Below are 15000 nucleotides of genomic sequence, written 5' to 3' on the forward strand. Positions count from 1 at the left end.
ACCTAAGCCCAACCCGAAACCCTAATCCGATACTTTTACCCTAAAACTAACCCCTAAACCTAACCCCTATACCTCACCCTAACTCTAACCCCAATCCTAATTCTAACCATACACCTTCATAAAACACTAATTCCTAACCGCTAACCCTAACACTAACCAAAAACCCTAATCAATAATCCCTAACCCTAACGCTTAACCTTTACCCTAACCATTAACCCTCACCCTAATTCTTAACCCTGACCCTAACCTTAACCTTTAACTCTAAGCCTTACCCTTAACCCTACAGGAAGAAGGACACTTAATGCTAATGGGATCCCTTATCCCTAACCCTAACACTACAGCTAAAAATAACCCTAACCTTGGATCCTTAAACCTAACCCCTAACACTTACTTTAACCCCAAACCCTAACCCTATTCCTAAGCATTAAACCTAACCCTATCTCTTAACCCTAACGCTAGCCCTTACCCTAACGCCTAGATCTAACCCTAAATCTAACCTACCGCCTAATCCTAACCTTAAGCCCTAATGCTAACACTAACCCTGAACCCTAAACCTACCCGTAACCCTTAACACTAACCCTATCCGTGAACCTTAACCCTGACCCTAACCATTACGCGCACTCAAGAATTTAACCCTGATCCTAACCCTAATCCTTAAAGCTAACCCTAACACTAAACCCTAACCCTAAGCCCAACACTTAACCCTAATCCTATCCCTTAACCCTAACCCTAACCCTAATGCTACCCCCTAAACGTAACCCTCACCGTGACCAGTAAACCTAACCCTAACCTCTAACACAAACCATAGCACATAACTCTAACCCTAAAACTAACCCTAACCCTAACCCTAAACACTAACTCTTAACCTTAACACTAAGCGTTAACTCTCACGCTAACCTTTAATCCTAACCCTAATCCTAATCTTCAACCCTAAACCTAACACTTAACCCTAACCCTGTACCAAACCCTAACCACTCATCTTAACCCTACCCGTAAACCTCAACCCTAAACCAAAGTGTGACCATTAAACCTAAGAGTAACCTTTAACCCTAACCCTAATCCCTAACCCTAAGCCCTCACACTAACACTAAACTTCATCCTTAACCCTAACCAGAATCCTAACCCTAAACCTAATTTTCAGACTTTCTTGCTTCCTTAGAGTTTAGAAAGCCTGCAATCCTCCCATGCCATGCGTGAAAGGAGGCTCTACCACTGTGTCCTGCATGAAACCCACGGGCCCATACCCAGAGTATGATAGAGTGGGTTCCCGGGTACAATCCCAGCCCCCTAAACTCCCCCCACCCGCCTAATGCAGACAGGGCCCGTGCGCTAAGCATAAACAATACCTTTAACAGATAACCCTAACCCTGAACATAACACCCAACCCTGTTCCTATTTCTCCCCTTAACACGTAAACCTCACCGTGCGCCTAACTTTATCCTCTTATCCTAACGTTAATGCATAACCCATTTCCTGAGAACAACCCCTATCCCATAATTCTAACCCTATCTCCTAGTCATCACTGTGACACCTAATCCCTAACCCTAATTCTAAACCGCTAACCCTAACCGTAACCCTACCTACAACCCTAACACTGACAGTAACCCTTACTTCTAACCCCAACGCTATGCCTAACAAAAACCCTAAACCTTCACCCTAACCCCTAAGCCTTACCCTAACCCTTAACCCTAATCCTAATCCTAACCATTAAACCTAACCCTAGCTCTTAAAGCTAACCCTAAACCTTACCCTCACGACTAGACCTAACCCTGACACTAACCTAACACCTAACCCTAACCAGAACCCATAAAGCTAACCCTGAACCCTATCCCTAACCCTAGCAGTAAACTTTAACCCTAAACCTAAGCCCAACCCGTAACCCTAATCCTATCCTTTTACCCTAAAACTAACCCCTAAACCTAACCCCTATAACTCACCCTAACTCTAACCCCAATCCTAATTCTAACCATACCCCTTCATAAAACACTAACTCCTAACCGCTAACCCTAACACTTACCAAAAACCCTAATCACTAATCCCTAACCCTAACGCTTAACCTTTACCCTAACCGTTAACCCTCACCCTAAATCTTAACACTGACCCTAACCTTAACCTTTAACTCTAAGCCTAACCCTTGACCCTACAGTAAGGAAGACCCTTAATGCTAATGGGATCCCTTATCCCTAACCCTAACACTACAGCTAAAAATAACCCTAACCCTGGATCCTTAAACCTAACCCCTAACACTTACTTTAACCCCAAACCCTAACCCTAATGCTAAGCATTAAACCTAAACCTATCTCTTAACCCTAACGCTAGCCCTTACCCTAACGCCTAGATGTAACCCTAAATCTAACCTACCGCCTAATCCTAACCTTAAGCCCTAATGCTAACTCTAACCCTGAACCCTAAACCTACCCGTAACCCTTAACACTAACCCTATCCGTGAACCTTCACCCTGACCCTAACCATTACCCGCACCAAAGCATTTAACCCTGACCCTACCCCTAATCCTTAATGATAACCCTAACACTAAACCCTAACCCTAAGCCCAACACTTATCCCTAATCCTATCCCTTAACCCTAACCCTAACCCTAATGCTACCCCCTAAACGTAACCCTAACCGTGACCAGTAAACCTAACCGTAACCTCTAACACAAACCATAGCACATAACTCTAACCCTAATACTAACAGTAACCCTAACCCTAACCCTAAACCCTAACTCTTAACCTTAACCCTAAGCGTTAACTCTCACGCTAACCTTTAATCCTAACCCTAATCCTAATCTTCAACCCTAAACCTAACACTTAACCCTAACCCTGTACCAAACCCTAACCCCTCATCTTAACCCTAACCGTAAACCTCAACCCTAAACCAAAGTGTAACCGTTAAACCTAAGAGTAACCTTTAACCCTAACCCTATTACCTAACCCTAAACCCTCACCCAAACACTAAACTTCATCCTTAACCCTAACCAGAATCCTAACACTAAATCTAATTCTCAGACTTTCTTGCTTCCTTAGAGTTTAGAAAGCCTGCAATCCTCCCATGCCATGCGTGAAAGGAGGCTCTACCACTGTGTCCTGCATGAAACCCACGGGCCCATACCCAGAGTATGATAGAGTGGGTTCCCTGGTCCAATCCCAGCACCCTAAACTCCCCCCGTCCGCCTAATGCAGACAGGGCCCGTGCGCTAAGCATAAACAATACCTTTACCAGATAACCCTAACCCTGAACATAACACCCAACCCTGTTCCTATTTCTCCCCTTAACACGTAAACCTCACCGTGCGCCTAACTTTAACCTCTTATCCTAACGCTAATGCATAACCCATTTCCTGAGAACAACCCCTATCCCATAATTCTAACCCTATCTCCTAGTCATCACTGTGACACCTAATCCCTAACCCTAATTCTAAACCGCTAACCCTAACCGTAACCCTACCTACAACCCTAACACTGACAGTAACCCTTACTTCTAACCCCAACGCTATGCCTAACAAAAACCCTAAACCTTCACCCTAACCCCTAAGCCTTACCCTAACCCTTAACCCTAATCCTAATCCTAACCATTAAACCTAACCCTAGCTCTTAAAGCTAACCCTAAACCTTACCCTCACGACTAGACCTAACCCTGACACTAACCTAACACCTAACCCTAACCAGAACCCCTAAACCTAACCCTGAACCCTATCGCTAACCCTAGCAGTAACTTTAACCCTAAACCTAAGCCCAACCCGAAACCCTAATCCGATACTTTTACCCTAAAACTAACCCCTAAACCTAACCCCTATACCTCACCCTAACTCTAACCCCAATCCTAATTCTAACCATACACCTTCATAAAACACTAATTCCTAACCGCTAACCCTAACACTAACCAAAAACCCTAATCAATAATCCCTAACCCTAACGCTTAACCTTTACCCTAACCATTAACCCTCACCCTAATTCTTAACCCTGACCCTAACCTTAACCTTTAACTCTAAGCCTTACCCTTAACCCTACAGGAAGAAGGACACTTAATGCTAATGGGATCCCTTATCCCTAACCCTAACACTACAGCTAAAAATAACCCTAACCTTGGATCCTTAAACCTAACCCCTAACACTTACTTTAACCCCAAACCCTAACCCTATTCCTAAGCATTAAACCTAACCCTATCTCTTAACCCTAACGCTAGCCCTTACCCTAACGCCTAGATCTAACCCTAAATCTAACCTACCGCCTAATCCTAACCTTAAGCCCTAATGCTAACACTAACCCTGAACCCTAAACCTACCCGTAACCCTTAACACTAACCCTATCCGTGAACCTTAACCCTGACCCTAACCATTACGCGCACTCAAGAATTTAACCCTGATCCTAACCCTAATCCTTAAAGCTAACCCTAACACTAAACCCTAACCCTAAGCCCAACACTTAACCCTAATCCTATCCCTTAACCCTAACCCTAACCCTAATGCTACCCCCTAAACGTAACCCTCACCGTGACCAGTAAACCTAACCCTAACCTCTAACACAAACCATAGCACATAACTCTAACCCTAAAACTAACCCTAACCCTAACCCTAAACACTAACTCTTAACCTTAACACTAAGCGTTAACTCTCACGCTAACCTTTAATCCTAACCCTAATCCTAATCTTCAACCCTAAACCTAACACTTAACCCTAACCCTGTACCAAACCCTAACCACTCATCTTAACCCTACCCGTAAACCTCAACCCTAAACCAAAGTGTGACCATTAAACCTAAGAGTAACCTTTAACCCTAACCCTAATCCCTAACCCTAAGCCCTCACACTAACACTAAACTTCATCCTTAACCCTAACCAGAATCCTAACCCTAAACCTAATTTTCAGACTTTCTTGCTTCCTTAGAGTTTAGAAAGCCTGCAATCCTCCCATGCCATGCGTGAAAGGAGGCTCTACCACTGTGTCCTGCATGAAACCCACGGGCCCATACCCAGAGTATGATAGAGTGGGTTCCCGGGTACAATCCCAGCCCCCTAAACTCCCCCCACCCGCCTAATGCAGACAGGGCCCGTGCGCTAAGCATAAACAATACCTTTAACAGATAACCCTAACCCTGAACATAACACCCAACCCTGTTCCTATTTCTCCCCTTAACACGTAAACCTCACCGTGCGCCTAACTTTATCCTCTTATCCTAACGTTAATGCATAACCCATTTCCTGAGAACAACCCCTATCCCATAATTCTAACCCTATCTCCTAGTCATCACTGTGACACCTAATCCCTAACCCTAATTCTAAACCGCTAACCCTAACCGTAACCCTACCTACAACCCTAACACTGACAGTAACCCTTACTTCTAACCCCAACGCTATGCCTAACAAAAACCCTAAACCTTCACCCTAACCCCTAAGCCTTACCCTAACCCTTAACCCTAATCCTAATCCTAACCATTAAACCTAACCCTAGCTCTTAAAGCTAACCCTAAACCTTACCCTCACGACTAGACCTAACCCTGACACTAACCTAACACCTAACCCTAACCAGAACCCATAAAGCTAACCCTGAACCCTATCCCTAACCCTAGCAGTAAACTTTAACCCTAAACCTAAGCCCAACCCGTAACCCTAATCCTATCCTTTTACCCTAAAACTAACCCCTAAACCTAACCCCTATAACTCACCCTAACTCTAACCCCAATCCTAATTCTAACCATACCCCTTCATAAAACACTAACTCCTAACCGCTAACCCTAACACTTACCAAAAACCCTAATCACTAATCCCTAACCCTAACGCTTAACCTTTACCCTAACCGTTAACCCTCACCCTAAATCTTAACACTGACCCTAACCTTAACCTTTAACTCTAAGCCTAACCCTTGACCCTACAGTAAGGAAGACCCTTAATGCTAATGGGATCCCTTATCCCTAACCCTAACACTACAGCTAAAAATAACCCTAACCCTGGATCCTTAAACCTAACCCCTAACACTTACTTTAACCCCAAACCCTAACCCTAATGCTAAGCATTAAACCTAAACCTATCTCTTAACCCTAACGCTAGCCCTTACCCTAACGCCTAGATGTAACCCTAAATCTAACCTACCGCCTAATCCTAACCTTAAGCCCTAATGCTAACTCTAACCCTGAACCCTAAACCTACCCGTAACCCTTAACACTAACCCTATCCGTGAACCTTCACCCTGACCCTAACCATTACCCGCACCAAAGCATTTAACCCTGACCCTACCCCTAATCCTTAATGATAACCCTAACACTAAACCCTAACCCTAAGCCCAACACTTATCCCTAATCCTATCCCTTAACCCTAACCCTAACCCTAATGCTACCCCCTAAACGTAACCCTAACCGTGACCAGTAAACCTAACCGTAACCTCTAACACAAACCATAGCACATAACTCTAACCCTAATACTAACAGTAACCCTAACCCTAACCCTAAACCCTAACTCTTAACCTTAACCCTAAGCGTTAACTCTCACGCTAACCTTTAATCCTAACCCTAATCCTAATCTTCAACCCTAAACCTAACACTTAACCCTAACCCTGTACCAAACCCTAACCCCTCATCTTAACCCTAACCGTAAACCTCAACCCTAAACCAAAGTGTAACCGTTAAACCTAAGAGTAACCTTTAACCCTAACCCTATTACCTAACCCTAAACCCTCACCCAAACACTAAACTTCATCCTTAACCCTAACCAGAATCCTAACACTAAATCTAATTCTCAGACTTTCTTGCTTCCTTAGAGTTTAGAAAGCCTGCAATCCTCCCATGCCATGCGTGAAAGGAGGCTCTACCACTGTGTCCTGCATGAAACCCACGGGCCCATACCCAGAGTATGATAGAGTGGGTTCCCTGGTCCAATCCCAGCACCCTAAACTCCCCCCGCCCGCCTAATGCAGACAGGGCCCGTGCGCTAAGCATAAACAATACCTTTACCAGATAACCCTAACCCTGAACATAACACCCAACCCTGTTCCTATTTCTCCCCTTAACACGTAAACCTCACCGTGCGCCTAACTTTAACCTCTTATCCTAACGCTAATGCATAACCCATTTCCTGAGAACAACCCCTATCCCATAATTCTAACCCTATCTCCTAGTCATCACTGTGACACCTAATCCCTAACCCTAATTCTAAACCGCTAACCCTAACCGTAACCCTACCTACAACCCTAACACTGACAGTAACCCTTACTTCTAACCCCAACGCTATGCCTAACAAAAACCCTAAACCTTCACCCTAACCCCTAAGCCTTACCCTAACCCTTAACCCTAATCCTAATCCTAACCATTAAACCTAACCCTAGCTCTTAAAGCTAACCCTAAACCTTACCCTCACGACTAGACCTAACCCTGACACTAACCTAACACCTAACCCTAACCAGAACCCATAAAGCTAACCCTGAACCCTATCCCTAACCCTAGCAGTAAACTTTAACCCTAAACCTAAGCCCAACCCGTAACCCTAATCCTATCCTTTTACCCTAAAACTAACCCCTAAACCTAACCCCTATACCTCACCCTAACTCTAACCCCAATCCTAATTCTAACCATACCCCTTCATAAAACACTAACTCCTAACCGCTAACCATAACACTAACCAAAAACCCTAATCACTAATCCCTAACCCTAACGCTTAACCTTTACCCTAACCGTTAACCCTCACCCTAAATCTTAACCCTGACCCTAACCTTAACCTTTAACTCTAAGCCTAACCCTTAACCCTACAGTAAGGAAGACCCTTAATGCTAATGGGATCCCTTATCCCTAACCCTAACACTACAGCTAAAAATAACCCTAACCTTGGATCCTTAAACCTGACCCCTAACACTTACTTTAACCCCAAACCCTAACCCTAATCCTAAGCATTAAACCTAACCCTATCTCTTAACCCTAACGCTAGCCCTTACCCTAACGCCTAGATCTAACCTTAAATCTAACCTACCGCCGAATCCTAACCTTAAGCCCTAATACTAACACTAACCCTGAACCCTAAACCTACCCGTAACCCTTAACACTAACCCTATCCGTGAACCTTAACCCTGACCCTAACCATTACCCGCACCAAAGCATTTAACTCTGAGCGTAACCCTAATCCTTAATGCTAACATTAACACTAAACCCTAACCCTAAGCCCAACACTTATCCCTAATCCTATCCCTTACCCCTAACACTAACCCTAATGCTACCCCCTAAACGTAACCCTAACCGTGACCAGTAAACCTAACCGTAACCTCTAACACAAACCATAGCACATAACTCTAACCCTAATACTAACAGTAACCCTAACCCTAACCCTAAACCCTAACTCTTAACCTTAACCCTAAGCGTTAACTCTCACGCTAACCTTTAATCCTAACCCTAATCCTAATCTTCAACCCTAAACCTAACACTTAACCCTAACCCTGTACCAAACCCTAACCCCTCATCTTAACCCTAACCGTAAACCTCAACCCTAAACCAAAGTGTAACCGTTAAAACTAAGAGTAACCTTTAACCCTAACCCTAATACCTAACCCTAAGCCCTCACCCTAACACTAAACTTCATCCTTAACCCTAACCAGAATCCTAACCCTAAATCTAATTCTCAGACTTTCTTGCTTCCTTAGAGTTTAGAAAACCTGCAATCCTCCCATGCCATGCGTGAAAGGAGGCTCTACCACTGTGTCCTGCATGAAACCAACGGGCCCATACCCAGAGTATGATAGAGTGCGTTCCCGGGTACAATCCCAGCCCCCTAAACTCCCCCCGCCCGCCTAATGCACACAGGGCCCGTGCGCTAAGCATAAACAATACCTTTACCAGATAACCCTAACCCTGAACATAACACCCAACCCTGTTCCTATTTCTCCCCTTAACACGTAAACCTCAACGTGCGCCTAACTTTAACCTCTTATCCTAACGCTAATGCATAACCCATTTCCTGAGAACAACCCCTATCCCATAATTCTAACCCTATCTCCTAGTCACCACTGTGACACCTAATCCCTAACCCTAATTCTAAACCGCTAACCCTAATCGTAACCCTACCTACAACCCTAACACTGACAGTAACCCTTACTTCTAACCCCAACGCTATGCCTAACAAAAACCCTAAACCTTCACCCTAACCCCTAAGCCTTACCCTAACCCTTAACCCTAATCCTAATCCTAACCATTAAACCTAACCCTAGCTCTTAAAGCTAACCCTAAACCTTACCCTCACGACTAGACCTAACCCTGACACTAACCTAACACCTAACCCTAACCAGAACCTCTAAAGCTAACCCTGAACCGTATCGCTAACCCTAGCAGTAATTTTAACCCTAAACCTAAGCCCAACCCGAAAACCTAATCCTATCCTTTTACCCTAAAACTAACCCCTAAACCTCACCCCTATACCTCACCCTAACTCTAACCCCAATCCTAATTCTAACCATACCCCTTCATAAAACACTAACTCCTAACCGCTAACCCTAACACTAACCAAAAACCCTAATCACTATTCCCTAACCCTTACGCTTAACCTTTACCCTAACCGTTAAACCTCACCCTAAATCTTAATACTGACCCTAACCTTAACCTTTAACTGTAAGCCTAACCCTTAACCCTACAGTAAGGAAGACCCTTAATGCTAATGGGATCCCTTATCCCTAACCCTAACACTACAGCTAAAAATAACCCTAACCTTTGATCCTTAAACCTAACCCCTAACACTTACTTTAACCCCAAACCCTAACCCTAATCCTAAGCATTAAACCTAACCCTATCTCTTAACCCTAACGCTAGCCCTTACCCTAAGGCCTAGATCTAACCCTAAGTCTAACCTACCGCCTAATCCTAACCTAAGCCCTAATGCTAACTCTAACCCTGAACCCTAAACCTACCCGTAACCCTTAACACTAACCCTATCCGTGAACCTTAACCCTGACCCTAACCATTACCCGCACCAAAGCATTTAACTCTGAGCGTAACCCTAATCCTTAATGCTAACATTAACACTAAACCCTAACCCTAAGCCCAACACTTATCCCTAATCCTATCCCTTACCCCTAACACTAACCCTAATGCTACCCCCTAAACGTAACCCTAACCGTGACCAGTAAACCTAACCGTAAACTCTAACACAAACCATAGCACATAACTCTAACCCTAAAACTAACCGTAACTCTAACTCTAAACCCTAACTCTTAAACTTAACGCTAAGCATTAACTCTCACGCTAACCTTTAATCCTAACCCTAATCCTAATCTTCAACCCTAAACCTAACACTTAACCCTAACCCTGTACCAAACACTAACCCCTCATCTTAACCCTAACAGTAAACCTCAACCCGAAACCAAAGTGTAACCGTTAAACCCAAGAGTAACCTTTAACCCTAACCCTAATCCCTAACCCTAAGCCCTCACCCTAACACTAAACTTCATCCTTAACCCTAACCAGAATCCTAACCCTAAATCTAATTCTGAGACTTTCTTGCTTCCTTAGAGTTTAGAAAACCTGCAATCATCCCATGCCATGCGTGAAAGGAGGCTCTACCACTGTGTCATGCATGAAACCAACGGGCCCATACCCAGAGTATGATAGAGTGCGTTCCCGGGTACAATCCCAGCCCCCTAAACTCCCCCCGCCCGCCTAATGCACACAGGGCCCGTGCGCTAAGCATAAACAATACCTTTACCAGATAACCCTAACCCTGAACATAACACCCAACCCTGTTCCTATTTCTCCCCTTAACACGTAAACCTCAACGTGCGCCTAACTTTAACCTCTTATCCTAACGCTAATGCATAACCCATTTCCTGAGAACAACCCCTATCCCATAATTCTAACCCTATCTCCTAGTCACCACTGTGACACCTAATCCCTAACCCTAATTCTAAACCGCTAACCCTAATCGTAACCCTACCTACAACCCTAACACTGACAGTAACCCTTACTTCTAACCCCAACGCTATGCCTAACAAAAACCCTAAACCTTCACCCTAACCCCTAAGCCTTACCCTAACCCTTAACCCTAATCCTAATCCTAACCATTAAACCTAACCCTAGCTCTTAAAGCTAACCCTAAACCTTACCCTCACGACTAGACCTAACCCTGACACTAACCTAACACCTAACCCTAACCAGAACCTCTAAAGCTAACCCTGAACCGTATCGCTAACCCTAGCAGTAATTTTAACCCTAAACCTAAGCCCAACCCAAAAACCTAATCCTATCCTTTTACCCTAAAACTAACCCCTAAACCTCACCCCTATACCTCACCCTAACTCTAACCCCAATCCTAATTCTAACCATACCCCTTCATAAAACACTAACTCCTAACCGCTAACCCTAACACTAACCAAAAACCCTAATCACTATTCCCTAACCCTTACGCTTAACCTTTACCCTAACCGTTAAACCTCACCCTAAATCTTAATACTGACCCTAACCTTAACCTTTAACTGTAAGCCTAACCCTTAACCCTACAGTAAGGAAGACCCTTAATGCTAATGGGATCCCTTATCCCTAACCCTAACACTACAGCTAAAAATAACCCTAACCTTTGATCCTTAAACCTAACCCCTAACACTTACTTTAACCCCAAACCCTAACCCTAATCCTAAGCATTAAACCTAACCCTATCTCTTAACCCTAACGCTAGCCCTTACCCTAAGGCCTAGATCTAACCCTAAGTCTAACCTACCGCCTAATCCTAACCTAAGCCCTAATGCTAACTCTAACCCTGAACCCTAAACCTACCCGTAACCCTTAACACTAACCCTATCCGTGAACCTTAACCCTGACCCTAAACATTACCCGCACCCAAGCATTTAACCCTGACCCTACCCCTAATCCTTAATGCTAACCCAGCACTAATGCCTAACCCTAAGCCCAACACTTATCCCTAATCCTATCCCCTAACCCTAACCCTAACCATAACCCTAATGCTACCCCCTAAACGTAACCCTAACCGTGACCAGTAAACCTAACCCTAACCTCTAACACAAACCATAGCACATAACTCTAACCCTAAAACTAACCGTAACTCTAACTCTAAACCCTAACTCTTAAACTTAACGCTAAGCATTAACTCTCACGCTAACCTTTAATCCTAACCCTAATCCTAATCTTCAACCCTAAACCTAACACTTAACCCTAACCCTGTACCAAACACTAACCCCTCATCTTAACCCTAACAGTAAACCTCAACCCGAAACCAAAGTGTAACCGTTAAACCCAAGAGAAACCTTTAACCCTAACCCTAATCCCTAACCCTAAGCCCTCACCCTAACACTAAACTTCATCCTTAACCCTAACCAGAATCCTAACCCTAAATCTAATTCTGAGACTTCTTGATTTCTTAGAGTTTAGAAAGCCTGCAATCCTCCCATGCCATGCGTGAAAGGAGGCTCTACCACTGTGTCCTGCATGAAACCCACGGGCCCATACCCAGAGTATGATAGAGTGGGTTCCCGGGTACAATCCCAGCCCCCTAAACTCCCCCCCGCCCGCCCAATGCAGACAGGGCCCATGCACTAAGCATAAACAATACCTTTAACAGATAACCCTAACCCTGAACATAACACCCAACCCTGTTCCTATTTCTCCCCTTAACACGTAAACCTCACCGTGCGCCTAACTTTAACCTCTTATCCTAACGCTAATGCATAACCCATTTCCTGAGAACAACCCCTATCCCATAATTCTAACCCTATCTCCTAGTCATCACTGTGACACCTAATCCCTAACCCTAATTCTAAACCGCTAACCCTAACCGTAACCCTACCTACATCCCTGACACTGACAGTAACCCTTACTTCTAACCCCCACGCTATGCCTAAAAAAAACCCTAACCCTTGACCCTAACCCTTAACCCTAACCCCTAAGCCTTACCCTAACCCTTAACCCTAATCCTAATCCTAACCATTAAACCTAACCCTAGCTCTTAAAGCTAACCCTAAACCTTACCCTCACGACTAGACCTAACCCTGACACTAACCTAACACCTAACCCTAACCAGAACCCCTAAAGCTAACCCTGAACCCTATCCCTAACCCTAGCAGTAAACTTTAACCCTAAACCTAAGCCCAACCCATAACCCTAATCCTATCCTTTTACCCTAAAACTAACCCCTAAACCTAACCCCTATACCTCACCCTAACTCTAACCCCAATCCTAATTCTAACCATACCCCTTCATAAAACACTAAGTCCTAACCGCTAACCCTAACACTAACCAAAAACCCTAATCACTAATCCCTAACCCTAACGCTTAACCTTTACCCTAACCCTTAACCTTCACCCTAAATCTTAACACTGACCCTAACCTTAACCTTTAACTCTAAGCCTAACCCTTAACCCTACAGTAAGGAAGACCCTTAATGCTAATGGGATCCCTTATCCCTAACCCTAACACTACAGCTAAAAATAACCCTAACCTTGGATCCTTAAACCTAACCCCTAATACTTACTTTAACCCTAAACCCTAACCCTAATCCTAAGCATTAAACCTAACCCTATCTCTTAACCCTAACGCTAGCCCTTACCCTAACGCCTAGATCTAACCCTAAATCTAACCAACCGCCTAATCTTAACCTTAAGCCCTAATGCTAACTCTAACCCTGAACCCTAAACCTACCCGTAACCCTTAACACTAACCCTATCCGTGAACCTTCACCCTGACCCTAACCATTACCCGCACCCAAACATTTAACCCTGACCCTAACCCTAATCCTTAATGCTAACCCTAACACTAAACCCTAACCCTAAGCCCAACACTTATCCCTAATCCTATCCCTTAACCCTAACCCTAACCCTAATGCTAACCCCTAATCGTAACCCTAACCGTGACCAGTAAACCTAACCCTAACCTCTAACACAAACCATAGCACATAACTCTAACCCTAAAACTAACCCTAACCCTAACCCTAACCCTAAACCCTAACTCTTAACCTTAACCCTAAGCGTTAACTCTCACGCTAACCTTTAATCCTAACCCTAATCCTAATTTTCAACCCTAAACCTAACACTTAACCCTAACCCTGTACCAAAACCTAACCCCTCATCTTAACCCTAACCTTAAACCTCAACCCTAAACCAAAGTGTAACCGTTAAACCTAAGAGTAACCTTTAACCCTAACCCTAATCCCTAACCCTAAGCCCTCACCCTAACACTAAACTTCATCCTTAACCCTAACCAGAATCCTAACCCTAAATCTAATTCTCAGACTTCTTGATTTCTTAGAGTTTAGAAAGCCTGCAATCCTCCCATGCCATGCGTGAAAGGAGGCTCTACCACTGTGTCCTGCATGAAACCCACGGGCCCATACCCAGACTATGATAGAGTGGGTTCCCGGGTACAATCCCAGCCCCCTAAACTCCCCCGCCCGCCTAATGCAGACAGGGCCCGTGCGCTAACCATAAACAATACCTTTAACAGATAACCCTAACCCTGAACATAACACCCAACCCTCGTCCTATTTCTCCCCTTAACACGTAAACCTCACCGTGCGCCTAACTTTAACCTCTTATCCTAACGTTAATGCATAACCCATTTCCTGAGAACAACCCCATCCCATAATTCTAACCCTATCTCCTAGTCATCACTGTGACACCTAATCCCTAACCCTAATTCTAAACCGCTAACCCTAACCGTAACCCTACCTACAACCCTAACACTGACAGTAACCCTTACTTCTAACCCCAACGCTATGCCTAACAAAAACCCTAACCCTTGACCCTAACCCTTCACCCTAACCCCTAAGCCTTACCCTAACCCTTAACCCTAATCCTAATCCTAACCATTAAACCTAACCCTAGCTCTTAAAGCTAACCCTAAACCTTACCCTCACGACTAGACCTAACCCTGACACTAACCTAACACCTAACCCTAACCAGAACCCCTAAAGCTAACCGTGAACCCTATCCCTAACCCTAGCAGTAAACTTTAACCCTAAACCTAAGCCCAACCCGTAACCCTAATCCTATCCTTTTACCCTAAAACTAACCCCTAAACCTAACCCCTATACC

This window comes from Eulemur rufifrons, chromosome 22 (genome assembly GCF_041146395.1).
Source record: "Eulemur rufifrons isolate Redbay chromosome 22, OSU_ERuf_1, whole genome shotgun sequence".
NCBI lineage: Eukaryota > Metazoa > Chordata > Mammalia > Primates > Lemuridae > Eulemur > Eulemur rufifrons.